Source organism: Schistocerca cancellata, chromosome 1 (assembly GCF_023864275.1).
Source record: "Schistocerca cancellata isolate TAMUIC-IGC-003103 chromosome 1, iqSchCanc2.1, whole genome shotgun sequence".
In the NCBI taxonomy this organism is placed as follows: Eukaryota; Metazoa; Arthropoda; class Insecta; order Orthoptera; family Acrididae; genus Schistocerca; species Schistocerca cancellata.
Window position 1 is genome coordinate 952,012,559 of NC_064626.1, and position 15,753 is coordinate 952,028,311.

Here is a 15,753-nt window from a genome sequence, read left to right on the forward strand (position 1 = left end):
AGGGAAGGTATGCAGCCCGGAAAGGAAGGAAGGCCACATTAGCTCGGGGTCCCGTGCTCGCTACGCACGTATCCACAAAAGAGTTGTGGACCCCCTGGGGTGTGTGTGTGTGTGTGTGTGTGTGTGTGTGTGTGTGTGTGTATGTGTGAAAGGGGGGGGGGGTAGTTAAAAATCGTAGAGGGTGACCAGTAAGCATATTCAGAAGGATGTAGATTGCAGCAGTTATTCGGAGATAAAAAGGCTTGCACAGGATAGAGTAGCATGGAGAGCTGCATCATATCAGTCTTCGGACTAAAGCTCAAAACAACAATAACATTTCTAAGTCTGTAGGAGCTTCACTAAGTCTAAAATTAAGGTTTAGAACTTAATGAGCAACATGAAATCTTAGAGTGAACATCCAGGAGTATTTCACGTTCATAATAGCACACGCTAATACTAATTCTGAAGTCGACGGGATACATCTCGCACAAAATTATGTCGGAATTTCGACTTTCCGTTCGCAAATTTACTAATAAGGGTCACCTTTGATCCTGAAAGCTCGGAACCGCAGGAAACCATGTGCGGAATAATACTCGATCATTAAAAAGAATAAATAAATAAAAGAAACAGTAGTCTGTTTTAGTCTTTAAAATTTGCAACATGCGTTCACATTGTTTCCAGCTTTAAAATGAGAGTGCTGCCCGCATCTCGTGGTCGTGCGGTAGCGTTCTCGCTTCCCACGCCCGGGTTCCCGGGTTCGATTCCCGGCGGGGTCAGGGATTTTCTCTGCCTCGTGATGGCTGGGTGTTGTGTGCTGTACTTAGGTTAGTTAGGCTTAAGTAGTTCTAAGTTCTAGGGGACTGATGACCGTAGATGTTAACTCCCATAGTGCTCAGAGCCATTTTTTGAGAGTGCTCTTCCGCCCGGAATAGCACAGGTTGCTCGTCGTAACAGAGTTTACGTCCTCCTTCAAACGTCTCTTGTATAGATGGCACTGCCATTATGTATTGCAGCTAATACTTTGTACCACCCTGAAGACATCAAGACACACTGAAATTATTTTAAACATTTTCAATGCCCTTTAGTTCAGTACGTACCTGCGCTGTCAAATTAAAGTTAAAAGCAAGTTCAGATGGTTCAGATGGCTCTGAGCACTATGTGACTTAACTTCTGAGGTCATCAGTTCCCTAGAACTTAGAACTACTTAAACCTAACTAACCTCAGGACATCACACACATCCATGCCCGAGGCAGGATTCGAACCTGCGACCGTTGCAGTCGCGCGGTTCCGGACTGTAGCGCCTAGAACCGCTCGGCCACTCCGGCCGGCAAAAGCAAGTTCAACAGCCTTTTGCAATCCTGAGAAATGCTTAGGAAATGGACGTAGGGTATCTATCGGTGCAGATTATCTCGTTTCCGGCAGCCCGTGAAGAGACTGTCGAATGTTTTCTTTTAAAACTTTCCGTCTTTGGGCCTATAATGAAAAAAAATTAAGTTTTCGAAACAACTCAGGAAAATGTGACTAAATCAGCGCAGATCTCTGCAGCATGGACACCACAATGATTTAATAAAGGAGCAAAGAAAGGAGAAAAAGAATACCAATGGATTTTCTTTTACATATGCGCTTGAGCTCCTGATAGAGGCCACGCATAATGCTCCCGTTGTCATCTTTTCAGTTTATCGTAAATCATTTTAACAATTGATTGAACAGTCTTCGAGCCACAGTCAACAAAGTCGAAAAAGCAATCTCTAATTCTGTATTGATTATCTTCGTCGATGGCAAAGTAGCCCAATAGAAATACGTTTTGCTCTGTTTCGGCTTCGTCGGGAGTTGCATCTACCATAACAGAAAAGAATTTCTTACGGTTTACCTACGTTAAAATAGTTTGGCTCTTTCGTTACTGCATCAAGCTTCGCCAAAAACTCTAAGACGCCCAGAAATTAGTCATTTCGACGGTCGTCGATTAAGCTAAACTCCTTTCCATGAGAAAAAGAATCACTTCGATTATGCTATGCAATACCTCAGTCCAATGTTTCGATCCAAAAGATTTTCTATGGCTGTGTCACTATTTAGCAAATCTTTCAATTTGCACAAAAAAAAAAAAAAAATGGTTCAAATGGCTCTGAGCACTATGGGACTCAACATCTTAGGTCATAAGTCCCCTAGAACTTAGAACTACTGAAACCTAACTAACCTAAGGACATCACACACACCCATGCCCGAGGCAGGATTCGAACCTGCGACCGTAGCAGTCCCGCGGTTCCGGACTGCAGCGCCAGAACCGCTAGACCACCGCGGCCGGCAACTCAATTTGCACCATTCTAAGTACGACGTTTTGTGATTAGTGCTGTTTTCATGTTAGCTCACTTTTTGTTTCAGCTTTTTCCAGCGTCTTGAAAGTTACCAAGCGTAGCCTCGAGTCAAATCAGACGCAGATATTCGTGTGTCGCAAAAGCAATCGTAAACAAAGAAGTTAAATTCTTCCTTTTCTTTGCTCCATTCAAGTCAGTCCCTTTTTGAAATTTCCCCGTTTTTTAAAATGCGCTCAAACACATCTGAACGAGAAGTCTGATGAACGATTTCTTCTACCTCTGGACTGTGAAAGCTCTTATTTTCACTCCACAGACCGATATCGAAATCTGAAAGCTTCTCATTCCTTGTTGATCTAGCCGTTAAGAGATGTCCAGTTTCTAGAACGGTCTTGTCACTCTCACTGTCGGTTGCTCTAATACTACCACATTCGATTTTTTGTGCGCACTCCTCCACGCAAATGCACCGCCGATGCTACAGACGTGTCTAAACAACGTCTTTCCTTAATATCAACATCTACAAAATTGTGAAAAACGACGCCGAGCTTTGCACGAGACGATCGTTCTTAAGTAACTATATCACAACTACCTTTATCAGTTGTAAGTGGAACTGTCTAACTAACGACGTAGCTTGTCTCTAAGGATCCTTATCCTGCTCACTATCAGTTAAGGAACTCACTGTCATTTCCACGTCTTTCTGACTCCAGCGACACTTCTGGTTTAGCGAGTGGCGCATAGGATAACAATGTCTTTCCCTCTTTCGCAGCGTTGTCTTTTTCAGCCTTACACTTTCGTTTTTGCTAATCTTTTCCCCACTCGGATTATTCGTTTACACTACAGCAAAACTCTCAACGCTGTTTGATGTAACAATACAAAAAAGTAACTTCCTACACAACCACAAAATAATGGAGAACTTGCAGCGGGCTCTTCATCTCGGCTGACTTCTGAGTACCACATGTGAGTATTGACTAGCCACAATACGAAAAAAATAGTACAAAACGATTCGGCGAATTCGGTGATGTAATCTCGGCTTATAAAAATTTGCATTCGATCGATGGGCCTCTATAACAGCTCATAGTAGAGGTTGCCTGACAGTAAATCAGTTGGCCGGGCGCCTTCTCGAGTAGACAAAAATGAAAGCGTAAATAGTTTTAAATTACTGAAATGTGAACAATTTTATCTACAGTGTCATCCTAATGCTCTAAAAGGTGAAAATAGTTTTAAAATTACGAAAAGAGAGAAGTATCAAACATCAAAAGTTGCAGATGTCAGTTAATTAAATTTTTAACCCTTCCGTGGTTGATATATTTTCCATTAAAGTAATGTGCAGTTTTGAGCTTTGTGACGTCTATATCCCATATCTGACTAGTGATTACGTGTAGCGAGATGCATTCGGAATTTGAAGAAAAATTCTACGGCAATGGGATGGATATATATAAGGGTATGACCGATCAAATGGGCCGTGATGTGTTTATAGATGGAACAGTGCGTTTGTTTCACGAGAACAGATCGAATCACCTATTATTTCCATTCTAAGAATGCCTGAAGAATCTAACTGTTTTTCCTTATAGATCATAGACATTATTTTGAAACACTATTACGCACCCCGTTAATTCTGCTGGTTTTTACGTAATTTGTATGTAGTTGGACGTATACTCCCCGGAAAACTTCATAGAAAATAGAAGACTTGGGCGTGTGGCATGTACAAGCTATCTTCAAATGTTACGTCGAAAACTTGTGTGCGACATTTCATATTTTTCATTGTCAGAAGAGCAAATATTTTTTTAGTACAGATTTGTTATACTTTTTCCGTAATTTCCCTGCTGGTAAAATTTTTCTAAAATTAAAAATTGAACCCCGAAAGTCCTAGATTCACATGAAAACATGGATCTTGTTAGGTTCGCGAAACATATGTTTCCCATTTCACTGATTTTCAAAATGAGTCAGCTTAAAATTTTTCTGTTAATGAACGCGTATTATTTATCATGAAGGAATACAGTTTTGACCTACTATTTTTCAAATATATGTAAAATACATTTTAACCATGAAAGAGATAATGTATCTAACACCTTTATCTGGAAAGTAAATGAAGAGCTATCCAACACAAAGTGGTTTAAGAAACTTAATTCTTTTACTAATGAATACATTGTAAATACTTATATTATTATCATACGAAACTACTCAAAAAGTTTGAAACTAGTCAAAACGAGCGCCGCGGGTCAGTCAGTAAGCGAAACCAGAACCTGACAAGAGGCGTGAAGTTTATAATGCGTTATACATACTCGTAAATATTATGTAACAAACACGTTCCGTATGGCTAGAAATAAAGTTATTTGATAATCAAAGCATTGTGCTTTCTTTGATTAAAAACTTTTTCATACAGTTCCGCTAAATTGTGACGTCAGCTGATGGAAATTGAAATACGTTCGTAAATATTACAACTCTTGCATGTATGTAATAATAATATTTCCACTCTACGTGATCTGATGTATTGATCGTACTTTACATGCAAAACCTGCGTTAATGTAAACACCAACTCTAAATGTGTGTGTTTTTCAAAGAATCCCACAGGTTCAGTAAGGGCCTCCAGCGCTCTGGTCTTTTGTTAAAAATAATAATTGCAAATTTTAAAACTAGTATTTGATTTCTATTTGGTTATGCAGCTGGGTCGGTGCTCCGGGTCTGCAGCACTTGTGGCTCGCTTACCCTCCCCCCTCTGCACTATTACCAACCCTGCAGGGCACGAAATCTGTCACAATGAACGAAGTCTAATTAAACTACAGAATTGACTATGATTTTACAGAGATGCTGACACAGATCCCTGATTCCTTTTTCCCACACTCACTTATCAACGATTATTATTGGATTAGAGCATGAACTTTCATTGCGTTGTAAGAAGTGAATCAAACCAAGATATCGTTTCATACAGCGATACTTTTTAACCGGAAACGAAAGATTGTCAAGCTATAAATGTCACCAACAAGGACGCGCGATGAAGAGGTTCTTATCTTTGAATGTGGTGTTGTGCAATTTCCTGCCATTAGCCTCTGTCACGTACGGTACAAGTTCGCCAGACACTCTTGACCTATGATTTTGCACAATGAAGTGGGTGCACTTATACCAAGTTGTAACCTCGTTGAGCTTATTCAAGGAAAGAGGAACTGCAAACTAATAATTTTTATTTTAAGAGGCATTGTTAGTCTACTTTTCAAGCAGCAAAGACGTTTTCTCATTTTCATGTAAAGTAAAATTAATCTTGCTTAGGTACAATCAGAATACAAGGAAGTATTTTCAGTCCTTTTAAACAGATGACATCCCAGTGTCCCATAACTTACGTTAAAGGCCTTGATATGATCAACGTATACTACGATAGCTCCACGTCTGTCTGACAGACAGCAGTAATAGTTTCAAAAACAAATTGAAATCATACATCTACATCTACATCTACATCTACATTTATACTCCACAAGCCACCCAACGGTGTGTGGCGGAGAGCACGTTACGTGCCACTGTCATTACCTCCCTTTCCTGTTCCAGACGCGTATGGTTCGCGGGAAGAACGACTGTCTGAAGGCCTCTGTGCGCGCTCTAATCTCTCTAATTTTACATTCGTGATCTCCTCGGGAGGTATAAGTAGGGGGAAGCAATATATTCGATACCTCATCCAGAAACGCACCCTCTCGAAACCTGGCGAGCAAGCTACACCGCGATGCAGAGCGCCTCTCTTGCAGAGTCTGCCACTTGAGTTTGTTAAACATCTCCGTAACGCTATCACGGTTACCAAATAACCCTGTGACGAAACGCGCCGCTCTTCTTTGGATCTTCTCTATCTCCTCCGTCAACCCAACCTGGTATGGATCCCACGCTGATGAGCAATACTCAAGTATAGGTCGAACGAGTGTTTTGTAAGCCACCTCCTTTGTTGATGGACTACATTTTCTAAGGACTCTCCCAATGAATCTCAACCTGGTACCCGCCTTACCAACAATTAATTTTATATGATCATTCCACTTCAAATCGTTCCGCACACAAACTCCCAGATATTTTACAAAAGTAACTGCTACCAGTGTTAGTTCCGTTATCATGTAATCATACAATAAAGGATCCTTCTTTCTATGTATTCGCAATACATTACATTTGTCTATGTTAAGGGTCAGTTGCCACTCCCTGCACCAAGTGCCTATCCGCTGCAGATCTTCCTGCATTTCGCTACAATTTTCTAATGCTGCAACTTCTCTGTATACTACAGCATCATCCGCGAAAAGCCGCATGGAACTTCCGACACTATCTACTAGGTCATTTATATATATTGTGAAAAGCAATGGTCCCATAACACTCCCCTGTGGCACGCCAGAGGTTACTTTAACGTCTGTAGACGTCTCTCCGTTGATAACAACATGCTGTGTTGTTTGCTAAAAACTCTTCAATCCAGCCACACAGCTGGTCTGATATTCCGTAGGCTCTTACTTTGTTTATCAGGCGACAGTGCGGAACTGTATCGAACGCCTTCCGGAAGTCAAGGAAAATAGCATCTACCTGGGAGCCTGTATCTAATATTTTCTGGGTCTCATGAACAAATAAAGCGAGTTGGGTCTCACACGATCGCTGTTTCCGGAATCCATGTTGATTCCTACATAGTAGATTCTCAGTTTCCAAAAACGACATGATACTCGAGAAAAAAACATGTTCTAAAATTCTACAAAAGATCGACGTCAGAGATATAGGTCTATAGTTTTGCGCATCTGCTCGATGACCCTTCTTGAAGACTGAGACTACCTGTGCTCTTTTCCAATCATTTGGAACCTTCCGTTCCTCTAGAGATTTGCGGTACACGGCTGTTAGAAGGGGGGCAAGTTCTTTCGTGTACTCTGTGTAGAATCGAATTGGTATCCCGTCAGGTCCAGTGGACTTTCCTCTGTTGAGTGATTCCAGTTGCTTTTCTATTCCTTGGACACTTATTTCGATGTCAGCCATTTTTTCGTTTGTGCGAGGATTTAGAGAAGGAACTGCAGTGCGGTCTTCCTCTGTGAAACAGCTTTGGAAAAAGGTGTTTAGTATTTCAGCTTTACGCTTGTCATCCTCTGTTTCAATGCCATCATCATCCCGGAGTGTCTGGACATGCTGTTTCGATCCACTTACTGATTTAACGTAAGACCAGAACTTCCTAGGATTTTCTGTCAAGTCGGTACATAGAATTTTACTTTCGAATTCACTGAATGCTTCACGCATAGCCCTCCTTACGCTAACTTTGACATCGTTTAGCTTCTGTTTGTCTGAGAGGTTTTGGCTGTGTTTAAACTTGGAGTGAAACTCTCTTTGCTTTCGCAGTAGTTTCCTAACTTTGTTGTTGTACCACGGTGGGTTTTTCCCGTCCCTCACAGTTTTACTCGGCACGTACCTGTCTGAAACGCATTTTACGATTGCCTTGAACTTTTTCCATAAACACTCAACATTGTCAGTGTCGGAACAGAAATTTTCGTTTTGATCTGTTAGGTAGTCTGAAATCTGCCTTCTATTACTCTTGCTAAACAGATAAACCTTCCTCCCTTTTTTTATATTCCTATTAACTTCCATATTCAGGGATGCTGCTACGGCCTTATGATCACTGATTCCCTGTTCTGCACTTATAGAGTCGAAAAGTTCGGGTCTGTTTGTTATCAGTAGGTCCAAGATGTTATCTCCACGAGTCGGTTCTCTGTTTAATTGCTCGAGGTAATTTTCGGATAGTGCACTCAGTATAATGTCACTCGATGCTCTGTCCCTACCACCCGTCCTAAACATATGAGTGTCCCAGTCTATATCTGGTAAATTGAAATCTCCACCTAAGACTATAACATGCCGAGAAAATTTATGTGAAATGTATTCCAAATTTTCTCTCAGTTGTTCTGCCACTAATGCTGCTGAGTCGGGGGGTCGTTAAAAGGAGCCAATTATTAACCTAGCTCGGTTGTTGAGTGTAACCTCCACCCATAATAATTCACAGGAACTATCCACTTCTACTTCACTACAGGATAAACTACTACTAACAGCGACGAACACTCCACCACCGGTTGCATGCAATCTATCCTTTCTAAACACCGTCTGTACCTCTGTAAAAATTTCGGGAGAATTTATCTCTGGCTTCAGCCAGCTTTCTGTACCTATAACGATTTCAGCTTCGGTGCTTTCTATCAGCGCTTGAAGTTCCGGTACTTTACCAACGCAGCTTCGACAGTTTACAATTGCAATACCGATTGCTGCTTGGTCCCCGCATGTCCTGACTTTGCCTCACACCCGTTGAGGCTGTTGCCCTTTCTGTACTTGCCCGAAACCATCTAACCTAAAAAACCGCCCAGCCCACGCCACACAACCCCTGCTACCCGTGTAGCCGCTTGTTGCGTGTAGTGGACTCCTGACCTATCCAGCGGAACCCGAAACCCGACCACCCTATGGCGCAAGTCGAGGAATCTGCAGCCCACACGGTCGCAGAACCGTCTCAGCCTCTGATTCAGACCCTCCACTCGTCTCTGTACCAAAGGTCCGCAGTCAGTCCTGTCGACGATGCTGCAGATGGTGAGCTCTGCTTTCATCCCGCTAGCGAGACTGGCAGTCTTCACCAAATCAGATAGCCGCCGGAAGCCAGAGAGGATTTCCTCCGATCCATAGCGACACACATCATTGGTGCCGACATGAGCGACCACCTGCAGATGGGTGCACCCTGTACCCTTCATGGCATCCGGAAGGACCCTTTCCACATCTGGAATGACTCCCCCCGGTATGCGCACGGAGTGCACTTTGGTTTTCTTCCCCTCCCTTGCTGCCATATCCCTAAGGGGCCCCATTACGCGCCTGACGTTGGAGCTCCCAACTACCAGTAAGCCCACCCTCTGCGACCGCCCGGATCTTGCAGACTGAGGGGCAACCTCTGGAACAGGACAAGCAGCCATGTCTGGCCGAAGATCAGTATCAGCCTGAGACAGAGCCTGAAACCGGTTCGTCAGACAAACTGAAGAGGCCTTCCTTTCAGCCCTCCGGAATGTCTTTCGCCCCCTGCCACACCTTAAGACGACCTCCCACTCTACCACAGGTGAGGGATCAGCCTCAATGTGGGCAGTATCCCGGGCAACCACAGTCGTAGTCCGATCGGGGGATGCGTGGGACGAGCTGGCCGTCCCCGACAAACCCCCATCCGGACCCCCCACAGTGATGCCCATTGGCAACAGCCTCAAGCTGTGTGACCGAAGCCAACACTGCCTGAAGCTGGGAGCGAAGGGATGCCAACTCAGCCTGCATCCGAACACAGCAGTTGCAGTCCCTATCCATGCTAAAAACTGTTGTGCAAAGAACGTCTGAACTAATCTACAGAGAGCGCAAACAAATCGACACAAAATTTAAACGGTAATTAAAATACAAGATTGCCTAGTAAATGCAGTAATGCTTCAACTTGCGCACTGCTGACACACTGCTCGGCGGCGGAAGGAGACCACGCGGTTTTACACTATTCAGGTACTAAAACGCGATGCTACAACTCTCAAATACTATAATACGCCCGAAATTTATGAATTAAACAATGCAAGTACCAAAAACTCGCAAAGAAATTAAGAATTAAACTATGTAACAAATGAGTGAGCTAGGAGTATACGACTTGCTGCTGCAGCTGCTTATCCAACGGCGGCAGGGAGCACACTGACTGTGACCAACCGCACTGGCCGTTCAAAACAAAAACAGAAGACAGACGACTTCGCGAATTTACACTATTCAGGTACTAAAACGCGATGCTACAACTCTCAAATACTATAATACGCCCGAAATTTATGAATTAAACAATGGAAGTACCAAAAACACGCAAAGAAACTAAGAATTAAACTATGTAACAAATGAGTGAGCTAGGAGTATAGGACTTGCTGCTGCAGCTGCTTATCCAACGGCGGCAGGGCCTCCTTGAGAACTCCTTCTATACCATAGATGAATTCTTGAATATCAGTAAATAAATCTGGATATATAATAAATGCATTTTGTGCAATTTAAGGGAATGGGATAGATAATAGAAATATTTAGGTACAACACTTTAATGTAAAAAAAAACTTTTTTTCTCGTGCGCATTTTTGTGCATTTGTCACGTTCCACATCATAATGGTTTTTCCGTGCTATTGATCAATGGAACATGTAACTAACTAACTAACTAACTGACGTAAGTCCTACAGTTATATACTGAATTTTTCCAGTAAATTCTTTCCTGTTGTGTTCTTTGCTTTCAGTCGCTGTATAGCTTTTACCGATCCTAAAGGTTACAAATACTGGATGTACCATCGCGCTTTCGCTGAATTTAAAGTTGTAGCGTTATGCTGTCCCACTTGAACATCTACGGTTCTGATCCGCAAGGCACACTACGATGTTTTAGGGAGAGTATGTGGATCATCATTATCATTTGGCTCTTTCCTGTTCTATGCTCTATTCACGAATGATGCTCAGGAACAACGACTGTCCTTAACCTTAGAGACTGGGGCACCAGAGGACAAACACGAAAGTAACAATGAATGTTAAGTCCCCACGAACATTGCATTCCTCTATCATCATATGTGATATGCCCTCCAATCCAACTTAAACCAAGCTTATTGACCCGTTATTTAAACTGAATTTAACTGTCAATTTAAGAAAAGAAAACATGGGGCAGGATGTGAAACACTGCTTCAGAACGGAGCTGTATAGTGAAGAAAATGTGCAGCACGTGATGGGGAACACTCTTACGGTAACGAAGTATCTGCTGACTAACGAAAGAGCTTACGTACATTCATACTCTAGAAAGTCTACTAAATGACTACCTGGTGATTTGGGATACTATGGAGCAGTCTGCAAAGAAGAGAAGTATGTAGATTTTGGAGAGCACAATCACGATAAGAGAAACTGCCAGCGGTCAAACCAACAACTAAAAAGTGTTGCATTTGCAGCCAGGTGGAACAGCCGTAAAATCCGGATAAATAATGCCCGACCTACGAAAGAATAATTAAAGTTATGCATGTATGCTGAAAATACGGGCAATGTTTAAAGAAAAAGAAAGTACCTCATGACGGGGTTGCGTAATTGGAGGACTGTTGCACATTGGTAAACGTTTTTTTCTTTATTTTATTTTACACACCTAGTTCCGTAGGACCAAATTGAGGAGCAAATCTCCAAGGTCATGGAACGTGTCAGTACCGTACATGAAATTACAACATAAAAGTAATAACAGATAAGATAAGGTGTTTACGATCTCAAAAAAGACAAGCTATAAGTTTATGTAAACGCAATCAACAACATACGTAACACAGCTATCAGCTTAATTTTTCAAGGAACTCCTCGACAGGATAGAACGAGTGATCCATGAGGAAACTCTTCAGTTTCGATTTGAAAGCGCATAGATTACTGTTAAGATTTTTGAATTCTTGTGGTAGTTTATTGAAAATGAATGCAACTGTATACTGCACACCTTTCTGCACCTTTCTTGCGAATAAGCTGATATTGTTAACAAGAAACGACAGTAAAAAATATATATACATTGAGAGGTCAATGTCAGAATACCCAGGCAAACGAACAGGGGTTGACAAGAGGTTCGCAAATGTACACCACTGATTGCCCGAAACCACCCGTTTCTGAGCCAAAAATATCCTTTGAGAATGGGAAGAGTTACCCCAAAATATAATACCAAACGTGATAAGCGAATGAAAACAAGCAAAGTGGACCACTTTTCGTGTCACGTTCAGTTTCACTAGGCATATGCCCATTCTGTGAAATTAAAACGTCGGATTTTGTTTAATTGTGTGTTAGAAACTGTAAAAACTGAGTCTTACTGTGATTTAGCGTTAGTTTATTTTGTACAAGCCATGAACTTAAATCAGGAACTACACTATTTGAAACAGTGCCAACGTCGCACACAAAGTCCTTTACTACCAAAGCTAGTGTCATCAACAAACAGAAACATTTTAGAATCGTCTGTAATACTAGAGGGCATATCATTAATATAAATAAGGAACAAAAGTGGCCCCAGCACTAATCCGTGGTACAACCGCCCCCCCCCCTCCATTTAACTGTGCTCCAATCAGAACCCACATCATAACTATTCTCAACACAACAGATAATGACCTTTTGCTGTCTGTTGTTAAAGTACGAGGTGAACCGACTTTGAGCTACTCCCCGTATTCCACAATGGTCCAACTTATGGAGAAATCACACAATAAAACGCCTTAGTTAAATCGATAAAGATGCCTAGCTTTCTAAAACTTTTGTTTAACCCATAATGGTTATAGAGAATACAGAATTTTCAGTTGTTAAACCACTCCTGAAACCGAACTGTACATTTGATAGCAAATTAAGTGATCAATTATCCTTACATACATAGTCTTTTCAATAATTTTAGCCAACACTGACGGCACAGAAATAGGTCTAAATTGTCTACAAGATCCCTTTCTCCCTTTTCATAAAGGCTATTCTTGAATGAACAATTGCAAATTTCGCTAAGTAAAGAGCCAGCATGTGCAACACAGTACTTCAGTATTCTGCTAGGCACTCCATCATATTCATGAGAGTCTTTAGTCACAAGTGATTTAATTATTTACTGAGTCTCACTATCACTGAGGAGTGTTTCAGACATCAGTCACGGAAAGGCATTTTCCAAGAGAGTTATATGATCCCCTGAAGAATCTAAGTTTTTGTTTAATTCACCAGCAACGCTCAGAAAGTGGTTGTTAAATACTGTACATGTATCTGACTTGTGGGTAACAGAAATATTTTTACTACGAACTGACTTTATATTGTCGACCTTATGCTGCTGACCAGACCCTTCTTTCACGACTGATCATATCGTTTTAATTTTATTCTGTGAATCAGCTATTCTATTTGTATACTATATATCTTTTGTCTTAGTAATAACATTGTTAAGTACCTTACAATACCGTTTGTAATAGTCTACTGTAGCTTGATAGTGACTACTTCTAATATTCTGATATAATTCCCACTTTCTTCTACATGATATTCTTATCCCACTAGTCAGCCATCCAGAATGACTTTTACTCCTAGTACCCTGTTTAGAACGTTCTAATATAAAGTAACTTTCAAAGAGCATGAGAAATGAGCTAAAGAAAGCAATGTATTTGTCATCTATGTTATCGGCACCATTAACATCGTGCCACTCTTATTTATTAACAAAGTTTAAAAAACATTGTGTTGCCGATGGATTAGCTTTTCTATAAATTTTCTAATTATATACGACATTTGTTTGAGTACAAAAACCTTTTAATGTTAAAATTTGTACATCATGGTCTGAAAGGCAGTTCACCCTTTTACTAATGGCACGCTCATCTCGTAATGAAGAATGAATGAAAATATTGTCTGTGGCTGTGCTGCTGTTCCCTGCATCCAGGTTGAAAAAAAAAAGTTCTGCATCAGATCATATGAATTTAGGGGATCTTCTAACATCCTTTTTTTACGTAACCACATACAAAATTAATACTCAGGTCACCACATATAACTAATTTTTGGTACTTCCTATAAACGGAACCGAGGACCCTCTCTAGCTTGAGCAGTAATGCTCTGAAGTCCTTAGGGGACCTATAAATAACAACAATTAGGAGTTTAGTTTCATTAAATTCAACTACCCCTGCACAACATTCAAATACCTGTTTAGTGCAGTGCTCTGATACGTCTACGGACTCAAATGGAATACTGTTTTTTACGTACATGGACACTCCCCCATTCCGCAAAGAACTCTTTGAAAAACAGCCAGCCAATCAATGCTAAATACCTAGCAGCAGAATCTTCTTCTTTCTGTTAGAATTTGCAGCTGACTTAGGCTCCGTAACTGCCGAGGACTGCTATATGTTTTCTACACCTACAGCTACAAGAGGCTCCTGTCCACTAAACTCTTGACAGTTGGTCAAATATACTGGTTATACACAAAGTACAACCGTCTGAATATCTCCTCCTCCTAGCCGCCATGTTACCAACTGCCAGTTCCCATTCCCCAGCGCCCTTCAGCCATCCTCAACATATGTAGTTCTCCTTAGCGTTTTGTAACTGCGCTAGTTGTCTTATGGCAACGAACTGATGGTTAACCTCTTCAAGTCTGGCCAACTTGAAATTGTTCTCTAAATCATTCTACCGGGTGATCAAAAAGTCAGTATAAATTTGAAAACTTAATAAACCACGGAATAATGTAGATAGAGAGGTAAAAATTGACACACATGCTTGGAATGACATGGGGTTTTATTAGAAGAAAAAAAAAACAAAGTTCTCAAAATTTCCAACAGACGGCGCTGGACAGGAAAACGTCAGTAACTGCTACCGTGACGGGTGAGAGGTACGCCGATATGTTACAGAATCGCATCATTCCCAGCCTGGCTGATAAACACCTGCTGGAACGTACGATGTTTATGCAGGATGGCGCTCCACCTCATATTGTTAGACGCGTCGTTTGGTGATGATCGTGTGCTCAGCCACCACTTTCGTCATGCTTGGCCTCTCAGGTCCCCAGACCTCAGTCCGTGCTATTATTGGCTTTGGGGTTACCTGAAGTCGCAAGTGTATCGTGATCCACCGACATCTCTAGGGATGGTGAAAGACAACATCCGACGCCAATGCCTCACCATAACTCCGGACTTGCTTTACAGTGCTGTTCACATTATTTCTCGACTACAGCTATTGTTGAGGAATGATGGTGGACATATTGAGCATTTCCTGTAAATATCATCATCTTTGCTTTGTCTTACTTTGTTATGCTAATTATTGCTATTCTGATCAGATGAAGCGCCATCTGTCGGACATTTTTTGAACTTTTGTATTTTTTTGGTTCTAATAAAACCCCATGTCATTCCAAGCATGTGTGTCGATTTGTACCTCTCTATCTACATTATTCCGTGATTTATTCAGTTTTCAAATTTATACTGACTTTTTGATCACCCGGTAGAATGATTTAGAGAACAATTTCAAGTTAGCCAGACTTGAAGAGGTTAACCATCAGTTCGTTGCCATAAGACAACTAGCGCAGTACGACTAACTAGCGCAAGGTAAGAGGAAGACAAGAGTCTTTGCATTAGTAGAGGAAGATAACCTTTCACAATTTCGTATCAATAATTTATCGGCATGTCTCAGAATAGCGTGTGATCTGCTAAGAAGAGTGTTCATACGTCTCAGGTATTTATGAACTTGGAGGAAGTTTAATGGGATTTGACAAAGTGTTATGACAGCATGCTTTTGGCTCAACTGAACAATTTCCTAAATGTTACGTATACATATGGCAGCCAAAGTCGGTAAAGGTGACGTGGATAAATGGCAGTGTGATTTTTCATGATGGAAGTATGGAAGTATGGAAAGTGAACGTAGTACACATCTAAGTATGAGTTATGAATACTAAAGACTAAGTACGTTTTGAACATGAGCTGTAGAGTCACAAAACTCTCACGAATACGATAAGCACGCTGTAACCATTGCGAAACGGGCTACGTGTTCCCACTGC